This window comes from Trachypithecus francoisi, unplaced genomic scaffold (assembly GCF_009764315.1).
Source record: "Trachypithecus francoisi isolate TF-2019V2 unplaced genomic scaffold, Tfra_2.0 Lachesis_group2, whole genome shotgun sequence".
Classification (NCBI taxonomy): domain Eukaryota; kingdom Metazoa; phylum Chordata; class Mammalia; order Primates; family Cercopithecidae; genus Trachypithecus; species Trachypithecus francoisi.
In genome coordinates this window covers 79,115,325-79,142,526 of record NW_022681465.1, presented here as the reverse complement: position 1 = coordinate 79,142,526, position 27,202 = coordinate 79,115,325, and positions in this window count along the sequence as shown.

Sequence of the window (27,202 nt, the reverse complement as noted above, 5' to 3'; positions counted from 1 at the left end):
TTTATAAATCACCAAGTATCAGGTATTTCATCATAGCAATGTGAGAGTGGACTAATACACTTTGCTATGGCAGAGCTAAATTTGCTTTATTAGTCCATAGATTTTGCATTTGTTATTTCCTTTGCCTGAAATATTCTTCTACCAAATATCATAAGGATGGGTCTTCTCGCCATTCAGTTTTTAGTTCAAAAGTCATCCAATAACAAAATCTTAAGGTTTTTTCTCTACCCTATTATCCTTTCTTACTTTCTTCACAGCAGATGCTAGCTGAAAGCATCTTATTTGTTTGTCTACTTGTTTATCATCTAATTATACCCACTAGAAGATAAGCTTCACAAAGTCAGGGCACTCAGTGACTACAGAAGTATCTGTCCTACTGTGAGAATTCAGTAAATATTTGCAAAAAATAAATAACCTCCACTCATCCTTTCTCTTTTCTTTACCCAGTTGTCATATCTCCTGACATCCGCCTGCATTTGCTTTCTGTACATGTTTAGTAAGCTTGCAGGCTAATTCCGTTTGCAGTACTTCCCAATCAAAATCAAAACAAATAAATCGATTATGTTCATTTCTAGGATACTTTTATCTTCTTTCACTTCATATTTGTCTTGCTTCTAATTGTTGAGCTTTTAAGTTGTTTTTTTTTTTTTTTCTTTTTAACGGAGTCTCACTCTGTCACCAAGCTGGAGTGCAGTGGTGTGATCTCAGGTCACTGCAACCTCTGCCTCCTGGGTTCAAGTGATTCTCCTGTCTCAGCCTCCTGAGTAGCTGGGACTACAGGCACACACCACCACACCCAACTAATTTTTGTATTTTTAGTAGAGATAGGGTTTCACCATATTTGCCAGGATAGTATCGATCTCTTGACCTCGTGATCTTCCTGCCTCAGCCTCCCAAAGTGCTTGGATTACAGGCATGAGTTACTGCGCTCAGCCTTAAGTTTGGTTTTATGAGCCAGGCAAACTTGTAACTCATGCTAAAAGGCAGAATTAATTTTCAGAACCAAAATAGTGACCAGGTAGTACCCAACATCAGACCAACTAGGAAATCAGATGCAAAATATTAGCTGGGAACCAGCAAAGTCGCAAAAATAACACAGCAAAAGGTACAAAAAAATGGAAATTAGAGAAGTCAGATAGGCTGAAGACAAAGACCAGTTTTAATTTAAAGCAAGATAATCTCCATAGAAAGCTGTTTCATAGATGGCAGCTATTAAGTCTTTAAACTTTTAGACCTGAGTTGGTTTTATCCCTTAGGCATGTTGTTTCATTTCAGATTGAATAAAATCCTTATTTGCTTAGATTGAAATCAATTTTATCCTTCTAGCAGTTGTCATAGTCTCCAAACTGGGTGGGTGTGATCCATAAAACTCTGTGTCTTCACAAATTCATTCGAGACCAATATCTGAGGGAAGTGAACTGGTTCTTCAGCAGACCCTCAGACATGGGTCTCACTATATTACTAAGAATTTCAAAGCAAATTTATGTTGTATAAAATGTTTCATTTAGAGAATGAATATACTCTTTTATTTCTAGTAGGGTTACATAGTTACCAGTAACCAAACAATTGAAATCCACTAAGATTAAAGAGTAGGTCAATTTGCTTTTAGATGCTAGTATGTCATATTTCTTGCCTAGTGTTACAACTTCTGTTCTTTTACACATGAGAGCTTTGTGCTCGTAATTGCCCTTCAATATGAGATCTATTTTTATTTAGAAAACAGCAAATGTAGATAGATAAAAATGTCAATAAACAACACTGGTCAGATTGTAGAAAAATTATGAATCCATTCTGGAATAATTGTAGCTAGTATCAATATCTGTGATTGTAGAATCACATCTAAATTGTGATAAAATCATTGTTAATTAATATTTATCAATATCATCTAGACTAGAATCTAAAGAATGGCTGACATAATTTCCTCAGATTTTCTCTCTAAATTATAAAATCTGTGTTTGTTCATTATAGAATATTTTGAAAAAGTTAATCAAAAAACTGAAAACATATATGATACACTATATATCAATAATCATTGATCTTTTGGGATTATTGATCTTTTGGTGTTTATCCTTTCAGTTGTTTTTCTAAAATGCAATTTTGGAATAGATGGCCTACAAAGCTGTTTTAAAGTTAGCTTTTTTGGAATTACATGTCAAACAAATCCCTATGGAATTACGTAATTTTCTGTTGCCCCACTTAAAATTGCTAGAATTAATTCCTCTGATATACCATACGCTGATTCAAAAGACAAAAACAAATAGGCACCTAAGTGTTCCAGGCATTTTTATTGATTATCACTATGGAATTCAGATTTTTCTTTACTTCTAAAATTCTCCCATGATGTTTCCAGCCCTTGGAGTTCTTTCCTCAACAGAGTTTTGTGAAAAATTATTGCATATGGATTAAAACTCTGGAGTTTGAGCTGAACAGATCTAGATTTGGGTCCTGTTTCCACCACTTATCTGCCATTTTCTGACTGTGAACTTATGTATGAAAAATTTCCTTTTTCATCTGCAGTTTTCACACCTGCAAAATTGAAATAATAAAAATAGGCAGTTAGTAATTATTGTGACAAATAGTACAATACTACAGTGGTTTTAAAATATATACACAAATTCTGTAAGGCTCCTGTCATTGGCAGGTGGAGGTTATGTATTTTCTGTTGAATCTGAACTGACTTTTTAATGTATTTTTTAAATTTTATTTTAGGTTCAGGGGTACATGTGTAGATTTGTTATGTAGGCAAATACCATGTCACAGGGGTTTAGTGTACAGATTATTTTAATCACCCAGGTAATGAGCATAGTACTTGATAGGTAGTTTTTCGATCCTCATCCTCCTCTCACCCTTCACCCTCAGGTAGGACCCAGTGTCTGTTGTTTCCTTCTTTGTGTTGATGGGTACTCAATGTTTAGCTCCCACTTGTAAAAATGAACAAGTATTTGGTTTTCCGTTCCTGTGTTAATGCTCTTACTATAATGGCTTCCAGCTTCATCTGCGTTGCTGCAAAGCATATGATTTTTGTTTGTGTGTATGTCTGTGTATATACCATGGTGTATAGGCACCACATTTATTTTTAATCCAGGCTACTGTCAACGGGCATTTAAGTTGATTCCACGTCTTTGCTATTGTAAATATTGCTGCAATGAACATACATGTGCATGTGTCTTTACGGTAGAACGATTTATATTCCTTTGGGTATATATCTAATCATGGAATTGCTGGGTCAAATGGTAATTCTGTTTTAAGTTCTTTGAGAAATTGCCAAACTACTTTACACAATGGCCAAATTAATTTACATTCTCGCCATCAGTATATGTGCATTCCACTTCCTCTGTAACCTCACCAACATCTGTTGTTTTTTGACCTTTTAATAATAATCATTCTGACTGGTAGGAGAGGGTATCTTACTGTGGTTGTGATTCACATTTCTCTAATGATTAGTCATGTTGAGTATCTTCTCATATGCTTTTTGGCTGCATGTATCTCTTCTTAAAAAATGTTTGTTCATGTCATTGTCCTCCCCGCTTTTTTTTTTTTTTGAGGTAGAGTCTCGCTCTGCCACCCAGGCTGGAGTGCAGTGGAATGATTTCGGCTCACTGCAACCTCTGCCTCCCAGGTTCAAGCGATTCTCCTGCCTCACCCTTCTGAGTATCTGGGAATACGGGTGCCCACCACCATGCCTGACTAATTTTTTGTATTTTTAGTAGAGATGGGGTTTCACCATGTTAGCCAGGATGGTCTCAATCTCCCGACCTTGTGATCCACTCACCTCGGCCTCCCAAAGTGCTGGGATTACAGGCGTGAGCCACCACGCTCGACCTGGCCCACTTTTAAATTGGGTTGCTTGTTTTTTGCGTGTTAATTTGTTTAAGGTTCTTATAGATTCTGGTTACTAGACCTTTGCCAGATGCATAGTTTGCACATATTTTCTCACATTCTGTAGATTGTCTGTTTACTCTATTGTAGATACTTTTGCTGTGCAGAAACTCTTTAATTAAGTTTCATTTGTCAATTTTTGCTTTGGTTGCAGTTGCTGTTGGCATCTTCATCATAAAATCTTCGCCTGTACCTATGTCCAGAATGGTTCCTAGGTTTTCTTCCAGGGTTTTTATAGTTTTGAGTTTTAATTTAGGTTTTTGATCCATCTTGAGTTGATTTTTTATATGGTATAAATAAGGGCTTCAGTTTGAGTCTTCTGTATATGGCTAGCCATTTATCCCAATACCATTTATTGAATCGGGATTCCTTTCTCCATTGTATGTTTTGTTGACTTCGTTGAAGATTAGATAATTTAGGTGTGTGGCATTATTTCTGGGCTCTCTATTCTGTTTCATTGGTCTATGTGTCTGTTTTTGTACCAGTACCAAGCTGTTTTGGTTACTATAGCCTTACAGTATAGATTGAAGTGGAGGTAATATGATGCCTCCAGCTTCGTTCTTTTTGCTTAGGATTGCTTTGGCTATTCAGGCTCTTTTTTGGATCCAAATGAATTTTGATTTTTTTTTTTTCTAATTCTGTGAAGAATGTCATTGGTGGGTGAATAGAAATAGTATTGAATTTGTACATTGCTTTGTGCAGTGTGGCCAATTTAGCAGCATTGAGTTTTTTCTATCCATGAGCATCAAATTTTTTTTCATTTGTTTGTGCTGTCTCTGATTTCTTTCACCATTGTTTTCTAATTCTCATCATAGAAATCCTTCACCTGACTGGTTAGCTGCATTCCTAGGTATTTCATTCATTTTGTGCTTACTATGAGTGAGATGGCATTCCTATTTTGACTCTCAGCTTGGACATTATTGGTGTAAAGCAATCCTACTGATTTTTGTGCATTGCTTTTGTATCCTGAAACTTTAAGTTGTTTATCAGGTCAAAGAATTTTGGGGCTAAGGTTATGTGGTGTGCTAGGCACAGAATCATATTATCTGCAAAGAGAGGTAGGTTGACTTCCTCTCTTCCTACTTGGATGTTGTTTATTTCTCTCTCTTGCCTGAGTGTTCTGGCTAGGACTTCCGTTACTATGTTGAATAGGAGTGGTGAGAGTGGGCATTCTTTTCTCCTGGTTTTCAAGGGGAATGCTTTAAGCTTTTACCCATTTAGTATGTTAATTGGCTGTGGTTTTGTCATAGATGGCAGCATTTACACTCAGTGTTATTATTAAGTAAGAACTTACTACTGCTATTTTGGTGCTTATTTACTGTTTGACACATTGTTCCTCCCTTTTTAAAGTCTTCCTATGTGGTTAAGTGATTTTATCTAAGACATGGAATCAACCTAAATGTCCATCAATGATAAACTGGATATGGAAAAGAATGAGGCCTTGAAAAACAATGAGATCATGTTTTTGCAGGGACATGGATGTAGCTGGAGGCCATTATCCTTAGCAAAGTAACACAGTAACAGAAAACTAAATACCACATGTTCCCACTTATAAGTTGGAGCTAAATGATGACAACATATTGACACATAGAGGGGAACGACACACACTAGGGCCTTTCAGAGGATGGAGGGTAGGAGGAGGGAGAGGACCAGGAAAAATAACTAATGGGTAGTAGGTTTAATACCTGGGTGATGAAATAATCTGTACAACAATCAACCATGACACAAGTTTACCTGTGTAACAAAACTGCACTTCTACTCCTGAACCTAAAAGTTTATATATATATTATATGTATAATGTATACTACTTAAAAAACAAAGAAAATTAGGCAGTATTTTTTAAGGAGATGTTGAATAAAAAGTCACAGTTCCATGCCTAGATCCTAGATCTAAGCCTATTTCAAGTTCATTTACAAAGTGTAATATAGTAGTAGGTACATAACATTATCCATTTATCAAAAACCCATAGAACTCTATAGTACAAAAAGTAAAATCTAGAAAACGCATATTAAAGATAATATAATTTAGAAGTTTGGAGGATCCTAAAATAGAATGCAGATTATGACAAAGGAATCTAAGTTATATTACAGATGTATGAAGTATCCTAACTGAGGGGTATGTCAGAAATATATTGACCTAAGTAACTCTGAAAAGTAAAAGTAGTGGAGACTGTAAAACTAAGTGGCAAAGTATCTGTGCTTGCCGTTAGTTAGATGCTAAAGTTTTTTTCTGTAGGGAGAAGGAATAAAAATTCTGACGTCACTGTACATGTACACCGGATTTGAACAATTAAGTAAATAGCATGTAGTGGGAGTCATGGTTTTCATTGTTAGAAGGCAAGATTGCAGATAAAAAGAGGAGAGGATAGAATGATGCATGATAATGAATTAAAGTTGGAAACAGCGGTGTGAACTCATTTTAAGCTTATTCAGATGAATATATGCATAATTATTGATATATGTACATACATGGACTAGTTACACACATGTATATTTTTTTGCTCTGCCAGTTAAGAGTCTTGAAACAGTAATACCCCAATACCAATGAGCACACCTAGCACACAAATCTTGGTTTCTAACATCAGTCTTCAATAAAGTAACCAAGTCTTCATGGAAAAATGGCAGATTCTAATGCTGGAGCAAGGAATATACAAGATAACCTTGAAATCTACTGTCTGAAAATAAAAAGTACTCATTAAGTTATACTGATGGAGTATGTGAAAGGGACACAGGAATCAACTGAAAGAGCTTTCAATGGCCAAAAACTGAAAATTTGAGCTAACAAAAATAAATAATCATTAATTATAACCTGAAGTATAATATAAATGATATATGAGTCCATCCTTCTATAAATAAATGAGTGAATGAATGAACAAGGAGAATGGACAAACATTTATTGAGGAATTCCAATTAATTTTGTAAATACCTTGTCCTCATGGAGAAGGAACATAATTGCCCCTTAAGTGTGGGCTGCATGGAGCAACTTCCTTACAAAGAGTGCACTATGGAAAGGGGGAAAAGAAACAGTGCAGAAACTTGACAGACACCACTCAAGCCATGTGATCAAGGCTAACATCAACAGTCATATGTTATGTTGATAGTATGTACCCTGGATATGGGGTAGTATGAAAGACACTGTAGTCATCAATACAAAAACAGTCTCTCATCATGCGGAAAATGTCAGACAAATTCCAATTTAAGGGCTTTCTACAAAATAATTGAGAAGTACTCCTCAAAAAGGTCAAGGTCATTAAAAACTAGAACATTATTAGAAACTGTCAGGCCCAAGAGACACATAAGGGAAATTTGCTGACTACATGTATCATGATATCCTGGATGGGATCTTGAACAGAAAAAGGACATTAGGTAAAAACTAAGGAAATCTGATGAAAGCATGGGATTTAATTAATAATAATATATCATTATGGTTTTATTAGTTGTGATAAATATATCATAGCAATAAAAGAAGTCAATAATACGGGAAAATAGGTGTGATTGTAAGGGACATCTATGAACATCTTTGTAACTTTTCCATAGTCCTAAAACTACTCTTAAACAAAAATATCTATTAACAAATTAACTTATCAACTATACCTCTATGAAACTGTTAAGAAACACAGAGTAAAACTCTAGAATTACTGGAAATAGCATATCTAATCGATTAAATATCCAGAAATTTATGAAAATAGACTTGATATTTTTAAAATGATCTGCTATACATAACAAACGTCTCAATTATTTTGAAGGCAATAGAAATGTACTGGAAATCTCCACAGAGAATCAAATTTTTTTTCAAGATTACTAGATAAATAATGACATTTTAAATCTCTAGTTATCCATGTTTATAACCATTTCTTCTTTCCTGCCTGTGAGTGTAAAATTTAAATGCAAAGGTCATGTCTTTCTGATTAAAGCATACACAATTCAAGCACTTGAGTTATCAAATAAGTTTATTTCACTTTCTCGGGAAGTGCCAAATGTTGTACCAAATTAACTTAAGACATCTAAAATGGTGACTCTGGAGATCACTTAATTAGCAAAGACTCCTACAATCAATTCAAAGGAATATTTTTCACTAAGGATAAATAGAAAATCCTTATTGTTCTTTACTCATGGGAAATAACTGAGATACAGAGGTTGATATTCAATAATTAAATTCATTCATTCAGTTTTCTACCTGTGTGGGCAAGGTTGAAGATACCAAAGTACTTGTCACATCACAATAATCCAGTTGGTATTTCATCTAATGAAGGGGTGAAGCCCTCTCAGTGAACTACAAAAAGGCAATGGGAAGGTTGATAAAACTATCCTTTTAATTTACTGGCACATTTCATGTCTCTAGAATAAAGCATGTTTGCTGGAGATGTTCTCTATGAGTCCATTCTATTCACTAGTTTCTAAAAGAAAATGTTTATTGTGATAGTCATTTAAATATTTAAAACAGATGTACAGTGACTAGCAGCTAACTGTTGAGTTGTGAAGTCACTTGTAAGATACATTCCACATTCTTTGCAGCCAAATCCAATTACCTAAAAAAAAATTTACTAGCCACCTTCTAATGGAAGGTCCTTTGCCAGGAAGAAACTCTGCATTTTCATGAACTAAAAAATAAACAAAGCACATAACCCAAATTGTTACTGTTGCTATTTAGGTTAATTGACACATTCACATAACTGGAAAAAATTCCATCTACCATCCACTTTCCTGTAGATAGGGGTCCATCACCTTTTTGGCACCAAGGACCTTTTCAATCTCTGAGAAAGCTATGTACTTTTTCTCAGAATAATGTTATAAAAGCATAAAGTAAGAAAGGAAAACCAATTGCATTGATATAGATAAAAAAATATTACCCAAATAAATGTGTTGCAGTAATATATGCTATTTTATTAAAAATTAACTAATAATACATAGCCACAGATATAATAGCTACTATAATTTTAAAATAGTGATGAGCATAAACATTATTAAAATATATCTGTAAAAACTGTAATTTGCTATGAAAGCATATGAGGTTTCTAACAATAACAAAATGACAGATGCTTCAAATACTATATTGTATTATTTTTGCCTATATCCATAACTGAAGAAAATAATAGATTTCATTTACACTGTCCTTTTTATGTTTCCTATGAGACAATAACTCCTTGCTGAGAAAATCTGCACTTATTGTTTGTCCTGCCTAGAATGATCTTTCTCTAAAATAGAACTGATTCTTACTTGCCTTTTACATCCCAGCTTCAATTTGTCTTCCATGGAAAGGTTTTCTTTGACCTCCCAAACCACAGCAGCAAATCACTAACTCTCTAGACTTGACCTTCTTTAAATCCTCTGCCTTGCACTTATTTCTTTATTCGTCAGTAGATTTTCTCCCTCTCTTTCACCTACCTCCTTTACCCAGGCTATTTCCTGACACATGGTAGGTACTCAGTCAATATTTGTTGAGTGAATGAATGGATGATATCTGCTGACTAGTGCCCCACAGTTCACAGCCAGCTTCCTAGACTTACAACATGATAATCTGGGAAGGCTGTTTCAGTGTGCGAGGAGAGGAGAAAACTCATCCTGCTGCCATCATCCTTTCCAGTAGGAAACACCCTTTTAGACCCACTCTTTTGCCCTTTACTCCAGCATAAGTCCAAACAATTACATACTAAAAATATAAACATGTGGAATCCACATATATCTTTATATGAATTTTCTCTCTTTAGTTTTGCTTTTCCTCAGGGGTTTAAAAATATCCTATCAAGAAATATAAAAGCATTCCAACTCTTCAACACCATGATTCCTTTTTGTGAAACTAAAGAAAGAATTCTTAATATAGAAAAGACATTTTGTGCATAGATGATAAAGGTTATGTGATTGATACCAGAAATTAAGAAGAAATTAAACTAAATGGCAATGAGGAATATGTACATAACTATATTAGTCAGCCATTAAAATTATTTCTATAAAATATTTTCAATGAATAAAAGTTTGTTGTGTTATATTATTGAATAAAATAAGTATACAACAATTGTATATACAGGAGAATGACATTATCAAATCTATGGCTCTGTTCATTAGCTATCTATATCTTTTTTTTATGTTTTCACTTGAGTTTAACAGGCTACTCAAAACAATAACCACATCTAAATCTTAAAAATACAAGGAAATAACACCAAAATTCTGGTTATATTTGGTAGAAATATAGATGCTTTGGCTTCTGCTTGCTCCTTTTTAGAATCTTTTGAATTTTTCTATGAGTCTACATTATTTTATAATGTGAAAATATATTTAAATCAGGGGCAGTACTGAGATGCTTATGGGCCACATCCTTTTCCCGGATCCATTATTACTGTCACCTTGTTCTGAGATACTGTGGCCTAAGAGAAATAATAGAAGTCCTTATTTTACATAGTAATTTACACATGAGATTATTTGGGTGGAACTTTAAGGAAGAATGCCAGCTGAAGAGGGACTCTGGAGTGGCCAAAACATGACGTCAAAAGCAGCTGCTTCATAGAGTAGATTAGTCTAAACAGTGTGCCCAAGAGATTCTAGGACAAATATGATCCATGCTTTTACATCCCAACGTTCCTAACCCATTTTACTCATGTCTCTTTCCCTTCCTCTTTAAGACTTCAGTTCCTAAAATTGTAGATATCATTTTCTGTCCTTTAGTCCAGCAGTCCCCAAGCTTTTTGACACCAGAGACCAGTTTCATGGTAGACAATGTTTCCATGGGCCAGGGGCGGGGGTGGTTTGGAGTGATACAAGCGTAATATATGTATTGTACATTTTATTTCTATGATTATTGCATTGTAATATATAATGAAATAATTATACAACTCACCATAATGTAGAATCAATGGGAGTCCTGAGCTTGTTTTCCTGCAACTAGATAGTCCCATCTAGATGTAATGGGACACAGTGACAGATCATCTGGCATTAAATTCTCATAAAGTGTGTGCAACCTGGATCTCTCACACATAGACCTCACAACAGAGTTCTTGTTCCTACGAGATTCTCATATCGCCTCTGATCTGCTGATCTGACAGCAGTTGGAGCACAAGCAGTAATGCAAGCAATGAGGTACAGCCGTAAATATAGATGAAGCTTCACTGGCTTGCTCACCACTCACCTCCTGCTATGAGGCCAGGTTCCTAACAGGCCACAGTCTGGTACTGGTAAGTGGCCCAGGAGTTAGGAACTCCTGCTTTAGTTTATACTTTTAGATGACAGACTGAATTAAAAGTCATCAGTGGGCCGGGCGCGGTGGCTCAAGCCTGTAATCCCAGCACTTTGGGAGGCCGAGATAGGCGGATCACGAGGTCAGGAGATCGAGACCATCCTGGCTAACACTATGAAACCCCGTCTCTACTAGAAAATACAAAAAACTAGCCGGGCGAGGTGGCGGGCGCCTGTAGTCCCAGCTACTCCGGAGGCTGAGGCAGGAGAATGGCATGAACCCGGGAGGCGGAGCTTGCAGTGAGCCGAGATAGAGCCACTGCACTCCAGCCTGGGGGACAGAGCGAGACTCTGTCTCAAAAAAAAAAAAAAAAAAAAGTCATCAGTGGTGAAACTAAACATGCTGAAAACCTGTCCTCTCTAGTCATTTCTGAGACTTCTATTCTTTTGGGTACAGTTCCAATTATGATGCCCAGAGCCCATGAGTACTGAGACTTTTATTTTTATTTATTTATTTTTTTTTAAAAAGCTGGTATTGAGGGGCGGAACAAGATGGCCGAATACGAACAGCTCCAGTCTCCAACTCCCAGCGCGAGTGACAGAGAAGACTGGTGATTTCTGCATTTTCAACTGAGGTACTGGGGTCATCTCTCTAGGGAGTGCCGGACAATCGGTGCTGGTCAGCTGCTGCAGCCCGACCAGGGAGAGCTGAAGCAGGGCGAGGCATCGTCTTACCTGGAAGCGCAAGGGGGAAGGAAATCCGTTTTCCTAGCCAGGGGAACTGAGACACATAACACCTGGAAAATCGGGTAACTCCCACCCCAATACTGCGCTTTAAGGAAACAGGCACACCAGGAGAATATATCCCACACCTGGCTGGGAGGGTCCCACGCCCACGCAGCCTCCCTCACTGCTAACACAGCAGTCTGCGGCAATCTATCCACAAGGCAGCAGCGAGGCTGGGGGAGGGGCGCCCGCCATTGCTGAGGCTTAAGTAGGTAAACAAAGCCGCTGGGAAGCTCGAACTGGGTGGAGCTCACAGCAGCACAAGGAAGCCTGCCTGTCTCTGTAGACTCCACATCTGGGGACAGCCCACAGCTGAGGTCCAATAGGGGAAGCAGCGGGGGCGGTGCAAACGCGAACGACTCTGTCTGACAGCTTTGGGGAGAGCCGTGGATCTCCTAACGCAGAGGTTGAGATCTGAGAACGGACAGACTGCCTGCTCAGGTGGGTCCCAGACCCCTGAGTAGCCTAGCTGGGAGACATACCCCACTAGGGGCAGTCTGACACCCCACACCTCACAGGGTGGAGTCATCCCTGAGAGGAAACTTCCAAAGGAAGAATCAGACAGGTACACTCGCTGTTCAGCAATATTCTATCTTCGGCAACCTCTGCTGCTGATACCCAGGCAAACAGGGTCTGGAGTGGACCTCAAGCAATCTCCAACAGACCAACAGACAGTCCTTCTGACTGTCAGACGGAAAACTATCAAACAGGAAGGACACCTATACCAAAACCCCATCAGTACGTCACCGTCATTAAAGACCAGAGACAGATAAAACCACAAATATGGGGAAGAAGCAGGGCAGAAAAGCTGGAAATTCAAAAAATAAGAGTGCATCTCCCCCAGCAAAGGAGCGCAGCCCATCGCCAGCAACGGATGAAAGCTGGTCAGAGAATGACTTTGACGAGATGAGAGAAGAAGGCTTCAGTCCATCAAACTTCTCAGAGCTAAAGGAGGAATTACGTACCCAGCGCAAAGAAACTAAAAATCTTGAAAAAAGAGTGGAAGAATTGACAGCTAGACTAATTAATGCAGAGAAGATCATAAACAAAATGACAGAGATGAAAACCATGACACGAGAAATACGTGACAAATGCACAAGCTTCAGTAACTGACTCGATCAATTGGAAGAAAGAGTTTCAGCGATTGAGGATCAAATGAATGAAATGAAGCGAGAAGAGAAACCAAAAGAAAAAAGAAGAAAAAGAAATGAACAAAGCCTGCAAGAAGTATGGGATTATGTAAAAAGATCAAATCTACGTCTGATTGGGGTGCCTGAAAGTGAGGGGCAAAATGGAACCAAGTTGGAAAACACTCTTCAGGATATCATCCAGGAGAACTTCCCCAACCTAGTAGGGCAGGCCAACATTCAATTCAGGAAATACAGAGAACGCCACAAAGATACCCCTCCAGAAGAGCAACTCCAAGACACATAATTGCCAGATTCACCAAAGTTGAAATGAAGGAAAAAATCTTAAGGGCAGCCAGAGAGAAAGGTCGGGTACCCACAAAGGGAAGCCCATCAGACTAACAGCAGATCTCTCGGCAGAAACTCTACAAGCCAGAAGAGAGTGGGAGCCAATATTCAACGTTCTTAAAGAAAAGAATTTTCAACCCAGAATTTCATATCCAGCCAAACTGAGTTTCATCAGTGAAGGAGAAATAAAATCCTTCACAGATAAGCAAATGCTTAGAGATTTTGTCACCACCGGCCTGCCTTACAAGAGACCCTGAAGGAAGCCCTAAACATGGAAAGGGACAACCGGTATGAGCCATTGCAAAAACATGCCAAAATGTAAAGACAATCGAGGCTAGGAAGAAACTGCATCAAATAATGAGCAAAATAACCAGTTAATATCATAATGACAGGATCAAGTTCACACATAACAATATTAACCTTAAATGTCAATGGACTAAATGCTCCAATTAAAAGACACAGACTGGCAAACTGGATCAAGAGTCAAGACCCATCAGTCTGCTGTATTCAGGAGACCCATCTCACATGCAGAGACATACATAGGCTCAAAATAAAGGGATGGAGGAAGATCTACCAAGCAAATGGAGAACAAAAAAAAGCAGGGGTTGCAATCCTAGTCTCTGATAAAACAGACTTTAAGCCATCAAAGATCAAAAGAGACAAAGAAGGCCATTACATAATGGTAAAGGGATCAATTCAACAGGAAGAGCTAACTCTCCTAAATATATATGCACCCAATACAGTAGCACCCAGATTCATAAAGCAAGTCCTTAGAGACCTACAAAGAGACTTAGACTCCCATACAGTAATAATGGGAGACTTCAACACTCCACTGCAAACATTAGACAGATCAACGAGACAGAAAGTTAACAAGGATATCCAGGAATTGAACTCATCTCTGCACCAAGTGGACCTAATAGACATCTATAGAACTCTCCACCCCAAATCAACAGAATATACATTCTTCTCAGCACCACATCACACTTATTCCAAAATTGACCACATAATTGGAAGTAAAGCACTCCTCAGCAAATGTACAAGAACAGAAATTATAACAAACTGTCTCTCAGAGCACAGTGCAATCAAACTAGAACTCAGGACTAAGAAACTCAATCAAAACCGCTCAACTACATGGAAACTGAACAACCTGCTCCTGAATGACTACTGGGTACATAACGAAATGAAAGCAGAAATAAAGATGTTCTTTGAAACCAATGAGAACAAAGATACAACATACCAGAATCTCTGGGACACATGAAAGCAGTATGTAAAGGGAAATTTATAGCACTAAATGCCCACAAGAAAAAACAGGAAAGATCTAAAATTGACACTCTAACATCACAATTAAAAGAATTAGAGAGGCAAGAGCAAACATTCAAAAGCTAGCAGAAGGCAAGAAATAACTAATATCAGAGCAGAACTGAAGGAGATAGAGACACAAAAAACCCTCCAAAAAATCAATGAATCCAGGAGTTGGTTTTTTGAAAAGATCAACAAAATTGACAGACCGCTAGCAAGACTACTGAAGAAGAAAAGAGAGAGGAATCAAATAGACGCAATAAAAAATGATAAAGGGGATATCACCACCGACCCCACAGAAATACAAACAACCATCACAGAATACTATAAATGCCTCTACGCAAATCAACTAGAAAATCTAGAAGAAATGGATAATTTCCTGGACACTTACACTCTACCAAGACTGAACCAGGAAGAAATTGAATCCCTGAATAGACCAATAGCAGGCTCTGAAATTGAGGCAATAATTAATAGCCTACCCATGAAAAAAAGTCCAGGACCAGATGGATTCACAGCTGAATTCTACCAGAGGTACAAGGAGGAGCTGGTACCATTCCTTCTGAAACTATTGCAATCAATAGAAAAAGAGGGAATCCTCCCTAACTCTTTTTATGAGGCCAACATCATCCTGATACCAAAGCCTGGCAGAGACACAACAAAAAAAGAGAATTTTAGACCAATATCCCTGATGAACATCGATGCAAAAATTCTCAATAAAATACTGGCAAACCGGATTCAGCAGCACATCAAAAAGCTTATCCAACATGATCAAGTGGGCTTCATCCCTGGGATGCAAGGCTGGTTCAACATTCGCAAATCAATCAACGTAATCCAGCATATAAACAGAACCAAAGACAAGAACCACATGATTATCTCAATAGATGCAGAAAAGGCTTTTGACAAAATTCAACAGCCCTTTATGCTAAAAACGCTCAATAAATTTGGTATTGATGGAACGTACCTCAAAATAATAAGAGCTATTTACGACAAACCCACAGCTAATATCATACTGAATGGGCAAAAACCGGAAAAATCCCCTTTGAAAACTGGCACAAGACAGGGATGCCCTCTCTCACCACTCTTATTCAACATTATGTTGGAAGTTGTGGCTAGGGCAATCAGGCAAGAGAAAGAAATCAAGGGTATCCAGTTAGGAAAAGAAGAAATCAAATTGTCCCTGTTTGCAGATGACATGATTGTATATTTAGAAAACCCCATCGTCTCAGCCCAAAATCTCCTTAAGCTGATAAGCAACTTCAGCAAAGTCTCAGGATACAAAATTAATGTGCAAAAATCACAAGCATTCTTATACACCAGTAACAGACAAGCAGAGAGCCAAATCAGGAATCAACTTCCATTCACAATTGCTTCAAAGAGAATAAAATACCTAGGAATCCAGCTTACAAGGGATGTCAAGGACCTCTTCAAGGAGAACTACAAACCACTGCTCAGTGAAATCAAAGAGGACACAAACAATGGAAGAACATACCATGCTCATGGATAGGAAGAATCAATATCGTGAAAATGGCCATACTGCCCAAGGTTATTTATAGATTCAATGCCATCCCCATCAAGCTACCAATGACTTTCTTCACAGAATTGGAAAAAACTGCTTTAAAGTTCATATGGAACCAAAAAAGAGCCCGCATTGCCAAGACAATCCTAGGTCAAAAGGACAAAGCTGGAGGCATCACGCTACCTGACTTCAAACTATACTACAAGGCTACAGTAACCAAAACAGCATGGTACTGGTACCACAACAGAGAAATAGACCAATGGAACAGAACAGAGTCCTCAGAAATAATACCACACATCTACAGCCATCTGATCTTTGACAAACCTGAGAGAAACAAGACATGGGGAAAGGATTCCCTCTTTCATAAATGGTGCTGGGAAAATTGGCTAGCCATAAGTAGAAAGCTGAAACTGGATCCTTTCCTTACCCCTTATACGAAAATTAATTCAAGATGGATTAGAGACTTAAATGTTAGACCTAATACCATAAAAACCCTAGAAGAAAATCTAGGTAGTACCATTCAGGACATAGGCATGGGCAAGGACTTCATGTCTAAAACACCAAAAGCAACGGCAGCAAAAGCAAAAATTGACACATGGGATCTAATTAAACTAAAGAGCTTCTGCACAGCTAAAGAAACTACCATCAGAGTGAACAGACAACCTACAGAATGGGAGAAAATTTTTGCAACCTACTCATCTGACAAAGGGCTAATATCCAGAATCTACAAAGAATTCAAACAAATATACAAGAAAAAAACAAACAACCCCATCAAAAAGTGGGCAAAGGATATTAACAGACATTTCTCAAAAGAAGACATCCATACAGCCAACAGACACATGAAAAAATGCTCATCATCACTCGCCATCAGAGAAATGCAAATCAAAACCACAATGAGATACCATCTCACACCAGTCAGAATGGCAATCATTAAGAAGTCAGGAAACAACAGATGTTGGAGAGGATGTGGAGAAATAGGAACACTTTTACACTGTTGGTGGGATTGTAAACTAGTTCAACCATTATGGAAAACAGTATGGCGATTCCTCAAGGATCTAAAACTAGATGTACCATATGACCCAGCCATCCCACTACTGGGTATATACCCAAAGGATTATAAATTACTCTACTACAAAGACACATGCACACATATGTTTATTGCGGCACTATTCACAATAGCAAAGACTTGGAATCAACCCAAATGTCCATCTGTGACAGACTGGATTAAGAAAATGTGGCACATATACACCATGGAATACTATGCAGCCATAAAAAGGATGAGTTTGCGTCCTTTGTAGGGACATGGATGCAGCTGGAAACCATCATTCTTAGCAAACTATCACAAGAAGAGAAAACCAAACACCGCATGTTCTCACTTATAGGTGGGAACTGAACAATGAGATCACTTGGACTCGGGAAGTGGCACATCACACACTGGGGCCTATCATGGGGAGGGGGGAGGAGGGAGGGATTGCATTGGGGAGTTATACATGATATAAACGTTATGCACATGTACCCTAGAACTTAAAGTATAATAAAAAAAAAAAAAAAAAGCTGATATTTTAGGTGAGCTTCTCCTGGTAATTTCTAACTAGAAAACAGAAATATGTGAAACCTATATTAGTCAACTTTCTTATTTAGTACTAATCTATGATGAAAAACTATTGTGTCTATACCGGAAATGACATGTTATCGGTAATTTCATTTCTGTCTAGAGAGCTGTCCTCTATCACTCACAAATGAAAGGTATCAAATTTGGTGAAAAGTTTATGTACAAAACCTAGAAAGGATACAGTTTGGACATTCAGAAGAACAGATCGCAAAATATCTTCCACAAGAAGCAACAAAGATGAGCTTTAGTTGATGGAATCAAATAAATAATTCCCAGTAAGAACTCATAAGTCACAGGAGACATTTTTAAATATGCAGAATACTGGGCTGACTCACCCCAATGAATCACAAATACCCTACTCAAAAATAGGATCTAGCACAGGCGCAGTGGCTCACGCCTGCAATCCCAGCACTTTGGGAGGCCGAGGCAGGTGGATCACTTGAGGTCAGGGGTTCGAGACCAGCCTGACCAGCATCATGAAACCCCATCTCTACTAAAAATATAAAAAGTCACTGGGCATGGTGCCTGCCTGTAATTCCAGCTGCATGGGAGGCTGAGACAGGAGAATTTCTTGAACCAGGGAGATGGAGGCTGCAGTGAACCGAGATCGCACCACTGCACTCCAGCCTGGGCAATAGAGCAAGACTTCACCTCAAAAAAAGAAAAAAAAAGGACCCTATAACACTTAAACTTTTTAATCTTCAAAGATGAATCTGATATTGTCCATCCATAGACTAGTACTAGGAGACTATTAAAGTGCATGATCTTTAAAAGTCAATATATTCATTTATTCATTTATTATTTATTGAGAAACAAGTATGCATAATGTGCTGGAAAATCCATGATGAAACTTCCCTGTTCTCATGTGCACTATGAATATTACTGCACTCTGCTTTAGGGTGTTCTCTGATGTGTAGAAACTAGCTCAGCACAGCTGGAACATTGAGGCAATCCTTAAACAATGAGGAACAACATGGCTCACAGGTAAATGCTCCAGCTCCAGTCATTCAGAAGGAAAATTCTGGTAGGTGCCTGTCTTGGGAGGTCCTGGCAGAAAGCAGCCCCCACTGTCCACTACAGTAACCTCTATAACATATCCTTATCTTGACTTCCTCCTTCCCTGTCTCAATCCTCTGGTCCATCACTCCAGCTTCCTGGGATCACGTCCCAAACAAACTGAAGAACCCAATAATTTCCCTCCAGGGCTGCTCTGGGAAGAACCCAAACCAAGACAGAATTGGAAGATAAGACTCTCTTCTTCCATTCAGCTCCTCTAAGATGAAGACACCTAGACATGATTAGACATGCAAGAAATTTGGGGCACAGGGAACACCTGTGATGTAGGGGGCTGAGAGAGCCAATAGATCATGGTGCAAGTCTAACCCCTGTGAGTAAAGTTGGGTCAGAGAAATCTTAAACTGATGTACAGTTCTAAGAGCATTTTGATAAACCCAATAGGAAGTCCTTGAGCCAAGGTTACCATTTGAAGGAGCTCTGCGTTTGCCAGGAATGGGCCTGACTTACAATTTCTTCCTGCTAGTCACGGACTAGGAGCAGGCCATGGGAAGTGTAGCCTTGATGTAAATGCACCTATGAATTTCAAACAAAGCATCTGGGGCCCTCAATCAATTACACTTCCTGCAGTTGGAGGTGTGAAAGGAACATTAAGAACACTTTTGTGTGCTACACTTTTGTGTGCTCCTGACAGGATTAGGGAGACACATATCAACAAATCCATGAGTCTCTCTTCCTGAGGGAAAACTTAGAGGAGGGAAGTTAGTAAGATGAACTGCAGCCCTGGTCACTGCAGTTATTCTAAAGCCAACCTCTGATCCTCATTCTCTCCCTCCTGCACATCCATTCTCAATTTCCAGCATACTCAGCTATTATCTGTATAGGTCATAGTAGTATGACCCAAACCTTCCTTCCAGAGGAGAGTAAACCCTTAATAATCATTCTTGTCTCAGGCCAGGTTTGCTGCATGAGTCCAACAATAACAGTTAAAATGGAGTAAAGGAGTCCCTACAGGCATGCTGGTGGATCACTTGCTGTCTACGCATATTTCCCCTGCCCCTGTGGTGTAAAAGCAGTCCTACCTCCTCTCACTAATCAGGGACAACTACCGTGACCTGGTTGGTGACTCCTCACCCTACCTCTATTTTCTGGACAGAAGGAGTCCAAAGTGCCCTGCCAGTTGCTTGTTCAGTGTGTTCCCTAGCATGAGTATGACCCTTTGGGAACAAGAACCTCCTACCCTTAGAGGTGTGGAGACAGACAGGAAACACAAACTTGCCCAGTGGGTCATTGGTAATGATGGCAAGTGGAGGTAAGCCTGCTGGCATCCCTTGGTTTCTTGGTTCATGTATTTTTCCTGTGAAAGACACAGTATGGCACAGAGGTCTCTGATATTTCATCTTAAAGGATGGCATTACAGTCTCTCCCATGTTTCGCCATTGAGATAGTGTCTTAGTTGCACCTTAAGAAGCTATTCCAACATTCTGTGAAAATCACTGCTTGTGGATTGTAAAATATGATACTTTCAGTGTATTCCATGTTAATGGATCACTCCTGTACTTTCTTTCCTGTGAAGTGAGTTTCCATTTGAAGTTTATTATGTGAGATTTCATTCCTACAGATAAGTTACTCTATAAGCTCCTAGATTATGATGCTAGTTGAAACTTTGTCAGCAGGAAATGAACCCATACCAGGAATGGATAGGTATTCATTCCTGTGGGGATAAACCACTTATCTTCTCAGAATGGAAGAGCTTCAATTTCGTTGACGTGCCACCAAATGGCTAATTGGTAGCCACAAGGAATATTGCCACATGTGGGGATCAACATTGGGATATGTTTCTGCAAGACTGAACTTTTAAAAAATATTTATTTGATTTTAAGTTATGGGATACATGTGCAGGAAGTGTAGGTTTGTTACATAGGTAAATGTGTGCCATTGTGGGTTCCTGCACCTATCAACCCATCACCTAGGTATGAAGTCCTGCCTACATTAGCTATTTACCCTGATGCTCTCCTTCCCCTCACCACTCCTCTAACAGGCCCCAGTGTGTGTTGTTCCCCTCCCTGTGTTCATGTGTTCTTATTGTTCAGCTCCCACTTGTAAGTGAGAACACATGGTGTTTGGTGTTTGGTTTTTGTTCCTGCATTAGTTTTCTGAGGATAATCTGACAAAGGTCTGATATCCAGAATCTACAAGGATCTGTTTACAAGAAAAAGCAAACAACCTCATTAAAAAGTGAGCAAAGGACATGAACAGACACTTCTCTAAAGAAAACATTTATGGGGCCAACAAGCATATGAAAAAAAGTTCAACATGGCTGATCATTAGAGAAATGCAAATCAAAACCACAATGAGATACCATCTCACACCAGTCTGAATGACCATTATTAAAAAGTCAAGAAACACCAGATGCTGGTGGAGAAATAGGAACGCTTTTACACTGTTGGTGGGAATGTAAGTTGTAAGTTGGTGTGGCGATTCCTCAAAGGCCTAGAACCAAAAGTACCATTTGACCCAGTGATCACATTACTGGGTATATACCCAAATAAATGTAAGTCATTCTGTTTCAAAGATATGTGCATATGTATGTTCATTGCAGCACTATTCACAATAGCAAAGACATGCAATCAACCCAAATGCCCATTAGTGATAGACTGGATAAAGAAAATGTGGTATATATACACTGTGGAATGCATAAAATGGAACGAGATCATGTTCATTGCAGGGACATGAAAGACTGAAGTTTCAAAGTTATCTGTCTCTGTTACCAGGCCTACTTCATGTGTACGCAAATTGTGCCAGGTCTGCACAGGATGCAGAAGAGGAGAAGTTGCTGTTCCACCTCTTATGGGTGACATGCTATGTTAGTTTCCTAGGGTAGCTTTAACAAAGTACCACAAACTAAGTGGCTTACCCAATAGAAATGTATTGTTTCACAGTTCTAGGGGCTAGAAGTCTGAAATCAAGATATTGGCAGTATTGGTTTCTTCTAAGATCTGTAAAGAAGAATTTGTTCTATGATTTTCTTCTAGCTTCCAGTAGCCCCAGACATTCTTTGATTCATACATGGTGTTCTCCACATCATCTTTCTTATGTGCTTGTCTGTCCCTGTCTCCAAATGTTTCCCTTTTTATTAGAACACCAGTTAAATTAGATTATGGCCCATCCTAATGACTTCATCTAATTCTATCTATAATGACCTTATTTCCAAATAAGGTCACATTCTGAGGTACTGGAGGTTAGGATCTCAACATATGAATTTTGGAGGGACACAATTCCACTTATAACACTGGGGAACCTGAGATCCCACTGCATGCAGTCTACATGTCCCCTCTAGTCGTCTTCGGGATAAATCTTGGCTGTATCATTTATGTTTCACTGTAAACAATTGCTGGTCCTATCCAAATTTGTGACTTGGTGGGAACAACATAATGGGCAGTCCCTGGTATGTGGTTACATGATGCCCCATCAAGTACTCTGTCTTGACACGTTAATACCAGGGCCTACTTATACACAAAGAACTGTCTCTCAGAAAGCATATACTCTTGAAATAATCCCACATCTGCCACAACAGATGCAGTCAGGGTCTCTGTTTAGTTAAACCTACAGTAGTCTACAGTCTACAGTCATTCTCACGCATCCATGTGAATTCTATAGGTGAAGGCTAGCAAATTAAATCAAGAGATGATAAGGTCTATTACCCCTGTATCTTTTAGGTCTTTTTTGGTTACACTAATATCCATTATTCCCCCTAGGATGTGATATGTTTTCAATTTACTATCTTGACTGCGGGACAATTTCAGAGGTTTCCACTTCTCTATTAGGATAGATTTTATCTCACAGGCCATGGACCTAATGTGAGGGTCATGCTAACCAAGCATATTAATTCCAGTTATACACTTGAGGCTTAAAAATATGGCCAGTTGATGTGTCTTCAAACCTAGCATTGACCTTGTGGGGCAGGCTTTAGCCAGAACTTCATTTATCACCTGGCTCCCATTAGCCCCTCCTATAACAAGGTGACCGTAATGATGCTTTAGTTCTCCAGGTATCATTGTCCACCCAGACAATATATACAACAGTCCTTAGAATGTCTGAGTATTCTTTTTACCCCCAGGGTAGACACACCTAAGTAAATAATCAAGTTTTCTTTGAGAAATGACTGGGGAAATTATCATAGTAAATATTTTCCATGATGTTTTGTTTTGTTTTGTTTTGCTTGTTAACCCAGGGAAATAATCTCTTCTGTCAATGGGTTCTGGATTTGAAATAGGCTTAGGTCTGGGATCTAGGCAAGGAATTGTGGCTGTTTCTTCAAAGCTCCTTTAAAAATACTGCCTAATTTTCTTTGTTTTTAAAGTTTTTTTTTTGTGTGTGTGTGTGTGTGTGTGTGTGTGTGTGTGTGTGTGTATAAACCTTTACTTTAAGTTCAGGAGTACAAGTGAAGTTTTGTTACATAGGTAAACTTGTGTTATGGAGGTTTGTAGTACAGACTACTTCATCACCCAGTTATTAAACCTACTACTCATTAATTATTTTTCCTGACCCTCTCTCTCCTCCCACCCTCCACCCTCTGAAAGACCCTAGTGTGTGTCATTCCTCTCTATGTGTCCATGTGTTGTCATCATTTATCTCCCACTTATAAGTAGGAACATGTGTTATTTGATTTTCTGTTCCTGTGTTAGTTGGCTAAGGATAATGACCTCCAGCTCCCTCCATATCCCCGCAAAGAACATGATTTCATTCTTTTTCATGGCTCCATTCTTTTCCATGGTGTATATGTACCACATTTTACTTCTCCAGTCTTTCACTGATGGGCATTTAGGTGGATTCCATGTCTTTGCTCTTGTGAATAATGCTGCAACGAACATATGTGTGAATGTGTCTTTATAATACAATGATTTCTATTCCTTTGGCTATATACCCAGTAATACGATTACTGGGTCTAATGGTATTTCTGTCTCTGGGTCTTTGAGGAATTGCCACACTGTCTTGCACAATGGCTGAACTTATTTACACTACCACCAACAGCATATAAGCATTCATTTTTCTCCACAATATTGTCAACATCTGTCGTTTTTGACTTTTTAATAAAAAATAACCTGATAATACCTGATAGTATTGCCCTGATAGATAGTATCTGATGGATAGTACCTGATAGATAATACCTGATAGATAGTACCTGACTGCTGTGAGATGGTATCTCATTGTGGTTTTGATTTGCATTTCTCTAATAATTAGTGATGTTGGGCTTTTCTCCATATGATTGTTGGCTGCATGTATGTCTTCTTTTGAAAAGTGTCTATTCATGTCCTTTGCCCACTTTTTAATGGGGTTGTTTTATTCTTGTAAATTTGTTTAAGTTCCTGACAAATGCTTTTTGTCAGATACATAGTTTGCAAAACTTTTCTCCTATACTGTAGGTTGACTGTTTACTCTGTTGATAGGTTCTCTTGCTGTGCAGAAGCTCTTTAGTTTAATTAGATCCCATTTGTCAATTTTTGCTTTTGTTGCAATTCCTTTTGGCGTCTTTGTCATGAAATCTTTGCCCATGTCTATGTCCTGAATGTATTGCCTAGGTTGTCTTCCAGGGCTTTTGTAGTTTTGGGTTATACATTTAAGTTTCTAATCCATCTTAATTTTTGTGTATGGTGTAAGAGACTGGTCCAATGTCAATCTTCTGCATATGGCTAGCCAGTTATCCCAGCATCATTTATTGAATAGGGAATCCTTTCCTATTGCTTGTTTTTGTCAGGTTTTTGGAAGATCATATAATTGTAGGTGTGTAGTCTTATTTCTGGGTTCTTTGTTCTGTTCCATTGGTCGATGTGCCAGTTTTTGTACCAGTACCATGGTGTTTTGGTTACTGTAGCCCTGTAGTATAGTTTGAAGTGGGGTAGCGTGATGTCTCTGGCTTTGGTCTTTTTGTTTAGGATTGTTTTGGCTATGCAAGCTCTTTTTTGGTTCCATATGAATTTTAAAATACCTTTTTCTAGTTCTGTGAAGAATGTCAATGGTAGTTTAATAGAAATAACACTGAATCTATAACTGACTTTGGGCAATATGACTATTTTAGTGATACAGATTCTTCCCATCCATAATCATGGGACTTTTTCAATTTGTTTTTGTCATCTCTGATTTCTTTGAGCAGTTTTTTGTAGTTCTCCTTGTAGATATCTTTCACTCCCTAGTTAGTTGTATTTCTAGGTATTTTATTCTTTCTGTTGCAATTGTGAATAGGAGTTCTATCCTGATTTGGCTCTCAGCTTGACTGTTGTTGGTGTATAGAAATGCTAGTGATTTTTGCACTTTGATTTTCCATCCTGAGACTTTCCTGAAGTTGTTTATCAACTTAAGAAGTTTTGGGGATGAGACTATGGGTTTTTCTAGATATAGGATCATGTCATCTGCAAACAGGAATAGTCTGACTTCCTTTCTTCCTATTTGGGTGCCCTTTGTGTCTTTCTCTTGTTTCATTGCCCTGACCAGAACTCTACTTTTCTACAGGATGCAATGTTTCATTAACCATCTCCACAACTCAATGCAAGTCAAGCAACACCCTCTGGATATCCCTTCCACCTTGTGGGCCATTACAGTAACTGTTGGGCAGCTGAGAACCATCTCTTGACCTCTGTTACTTTGGAGAGTCATCATCTCCATGGATATTAATGAGCCCAGGTCTGTAGTTACTTCCTCTACCATCAGTCCTGACTTGCAGAGGAGAGCCACCACCAAACTTCTTAATATTAGTGACCTTCTTGCCAGCTCATTCTTGATAGATTTGGCAAACAGTGGCTCCTCTGAGCTCTTCTATAAACATTCCATCTAAGAGATTTTCTGAGCCGTGGAAGTAATATGTCTATTCTTGCATGCTCCCTTCCCTCAATCTTTTTATTCATTCTATCATCCTCTGGGGCAACGCTGACATTCTAATTTTTCAGCATTGGCCATCACTTTCTTCAGGCCTCCAAAAACCACTGTAACATGAGTTTGCCACATTCTCGGGGGTCCTTGCTGGAATTTTAAATATTGTATCCTCAGAGGGTACTCCCAAGACAATGAATTATTGACTGTCCAGTCTTATATTGTACTCCTTTAATCACGTACCCCTTAAAAACATTCCCAGAGGTATTTTTTTGTGTGTGCCTACTAGCAAAAAGACGTTGCAACAATTCTATTGTCATGGTTTAGATTTTACTTCCATTGATTTTCATTCACTAGTTCTGTCACCTTGAGTGAATAAGTTATTTTTATTATGCCTCAGTTCCCACATATGCAAGGTAGAGGTGATTATATTAATATCTGTCTGAATAATTATGAGTATTAAATATAATACATGTAAGGTACTTAGTACTTTGCCTGTGCACAGCAAACACTCAAGAAAATACTAGAAATTACTGACTTCATATAAAGAATAGCTTAGCTACCCACTGTCTTCTGGTCACCTTGCATATGGTACTGTGTTCTGAGGTGAGAGTGAGTCATACAACAAGTTATCTAAAATACTGTACTGCAAAATAAGCTACCAACAGCTTGACTTCAAGGACTCTGTGATGATTTTTATTTGAAAAAAAAAAAACACACAAAATCTGATATCTGTAATTGTAGCAACTTGCCAAACCATTACAGGGTGACGATGTTAACAGTGGTGGCTCTTAGCTTCAAGTCCTTTGCAGCCAACTCTCATTAAGGTGGAACATGCTACATTTTAGAGGCTTCTGTCAGCTCTCCTCACGAGTTAGGTGTTTTCACTTGATTCTAAGACTGCAAACCATAAACTGTCTCTTTTAACTCATGACGAGTTGACCTTTTCCATGCAAAAACAGAGCCCTCTGGTTGATTTTAAAGATTAGATTGGGAACTTGGGCTTTTAAAGATTGGATTGGGAACTTGGAAGAGGCAGTTCTGACAGGAAAAAGGTACAGGATGCACGAAAAATAACATAGGCCAAGTGGAGAGAAGGTCTAGAATAAGGGTATGCACCTCTTAGCAACACAAGAACAGGACATTAAATTAAGATTTAATAAGTATTAGGAGCTAAATTGCAAAAGAGATGAACACAGGAGACACACAAAGGTGCACTAAAGTATACCTCAAAGCCACTCCAAATAGGACCTTTCCTTGTAGATACAATGGCATAAGCCAGACTTGACTGGGATGTAATCAGAAGACACAAGGGATGAAGAGTAAATGTAGCTTCTGGGAGATTCAGGGAACAGGCTTAAAATGGAATTGTTTAAAAATGAACCATAAGTGTTTCCAAAATTACTTTGGAGGGCATGTAATCATGTTAGCTACACTAAGCACTCCCAATAGTTCTATACTCAAGACGTGAATAACGATTCATTAAGCAAATATTTGAGGGCCTACTACACACTTTCCAGTTAAGAATATCTGGTGATCTTTGCATGGTTTTGAATCTGAGCTCTACAGCTTACCAGGTGTGTGACTT